Source organism: Portunus trituberculatus, chromosome 1 (assembly GCF_017591435.1).
Source record: "Portunus trituberculatus isolate SZX2019 chromosome 1, ASM1759143v1, whole genome shotgun sequence".
NCBI lineage: Eukaryota > Metazoa > Arthropoda > Malacostraca > Decapoda > Portunidae > Portunus > Portunus trituberculatus.
Genome location: NC_059255.1, coordinates 4,602,748 through 4,605,247, shown reverse-complemented (window position 1 = coordinate 4,605,247; position 2,500 = coordinate 4,602,748). Strand labels below are relative to the sequence as shown.

The 2,500-nt window shown below is 33.2% G+C and overlaps 1 protein-coding gene across 5 annotated transcripts in view; it reads right to left on the bottom strand.

Annotated features, from left to right (window-relative positions):
• The window catches only part of LOC123512725, a 128,380-nt gene that overhangs the window by 10,114 nt on the left and 115,766 nt on the right, over positions 1-2,500 (bottom strand). The gene's annotated exons all lie outside the window — the stretch shown is intronic.

The following is a 2,500-nucleotide window of genomic DNA, read 5'->3' as shown; positions in this document are numbered from 1 at the left end:
ATGGTAATGAATAAATGAAGAATGTATGATATGAACCCCAACACACACACACACACACACACACACACACACACACACACACACACACACACACACACACACACACACACACACACACACACACACACACACACACACACTTACCTTTCTTTCATTAATTTCTTGTTTCATATTTATCAAAGGTAATAAAACTCTACGTATATATTTTTCTACTTTCTTGAGTGTAGATCTGTCAAAGTGTAACACGTAGAACTTGTAGAAATGTTGTAGCAAAGTCACCATTTCTATTTTAACCCCTTCAGTTCTGGGACACATTTCTACCTTGAGTTTTGTGCACCATTAGACCATTTTACTAACATTAGCAAGGGTCTATGCTGGTCAGGAGATTAATGGCCACAGTCTTCTCTATTTTAACCCCTTCAGTTCTGGGACACATTTCTACCTTGAGTTTTGTGTGCCATTAGACCATTTTATTGACATTAGCAAGGGTCTATGCTGGTCAGAAGACTTATGGCCACAGTCTTCACTATTTTAATCCCTTCAGTTCTGGGACACATTTCTACCTTGAGTTTTGTGTGCCATTAGACCATTTTATTGACATTAGCAAGGGTCTATGCTGATCAGAAGACTTATGGCCACAGTCTTCACTATTTTAATCCCTTCAGTTCTGGGACACATTTCTAGCTTGAGTTGTGTACCATTAGACCATTTTACTAACATTAGCAAGGGTCTATGGAGGTCTAAAGTCTTATGGCCACAGTCTTCACTATTTTAATCTGTACATGAATTTCCGAAGCTGTATAAAATCACCAAATAGTTTTTAAGACATTTTAAAACAGTTTGGTAAGTTTTTGGTCATTTTAAGAGAGTTTGGTAAGTTTTTTTGGGCATTTTAAGAATTTGGTAAATTTTGAGTCATTTTACAACAGTATGACAAGTTTTAGGGCATTTTATTGCAGTTTGGCAAATTTCAGGGTTTCGTAAGACAGTTTGTCAAGTTTGGGCATTTTAAGAGTTTAGCAAATTTTGGGGCATTTTATGAGTTTGGCAAATTTTAAGGCATTTTAAGACAATTTAGCAAGTTTTCGGTCATTTTAAGATAGTTTGGCAAATTTTAGGGTATTTTAAGATAATTGAGCAAGTTTTGGGGCATTTTAAGACAGTTTGGCAAATTTTGGGGAATTTTAAGATAGTTTGGCAAATTTTGGGGCATTTTAAGAGTTGTCAAATTTTGGGGCATTTAAGATAGTTTGGCAAATTTTAGGGTATTTTAAGACAGTTTGGCTAATCTTAGGATATTTTAAGATAATTTAGCAAGTTTTGGGGCATTTTAAGACAGTTTGGCATGTCTGTAGGTCAAAAGATTAATGGCCATAGTCTTCATTACTTTAATCCTCCCCATATGAGTTTGTGAAGCTGTATGAAGTCACCAAATAGTCACCAGAAGGAACAGGAAGCGAGTCATGCTACTGAAAGGATTAAACTGAAACGCCACAAGATTTATAGAGATTGTGATTCTAATGGTAGAGTTTAAATAGAAATGGTGATTCTAATGTAAGAGTTTTAAATAGAAATGGTGATTCTAATGGTAGAGTTTAAATAAAGATGGTGATTCTAATGTAAGGGTTTAAATAAAAATGGTGATTCTAATGGTAGAGTTTAAATAGAAATGGTGATTCTAATGGTAGAGTTTAAATAGAAATGGTGATTCTAATGGTAGAGTTTAAATAAAGATGGTGATTCTAATGTAAGGGTTTGAATAGAAATGGTGATTCTAATGGTAGAGTTTAAATAAATATGGTGATTCTAATGTAAGGGTTTAAATAGAAATGGTGATTCTAATGTAAGGGTTTAAATAGAAATGGTGATTCTAATGTAAGGGTTTAAATAGAAATGGTGATTCTAATGGAAGGGTTGAAATGGAAATGTTGATTCTAATGCAAGAGTTTAAATAGAGATGGTGATTCTAATAAAGAGTTTAAATGGTGATTCTAATGTAAGAGTTTAAATGGTCATTCTAATTTACAAATGGTGATTCTAATGGAAGGGTTTAAATTTAAATGGTGATTTTAATGCAATAATTTAGAGATGGTGATTCTAATGCAAGAGTTTAGAAATGGTGATTCTAATGGAAGGGTTTAAATGGTGATTCTAATGGAAGGGTTTAAATGGTGATTCTAATGCAAGAGTTTAGAAATGGTGATTCTAATGGAAGGGTTTAAATGTTGATTTTAATGGAAGGGTTTAAATGTTGATTCTAATGGAAGAGTTTAAATGTTGATTCTAATGGAAGAGTTTAAATGTTGATTTTAATGGAAGAGTTTAAATGGTGATTCTAATGGAAGAGTTTAAATGGTGATTCTAATGGAAGGGTTTAAATGTTGATTCTAATGGAAGAGTTTGAATGGTGATTCTAATGGAAGGGTTGAAATGGTGATTCTAATGGAAGAGTTTAAATGGTGATTCTAATGGAAGGGCTTAAATGTTGATTCTAATGGAA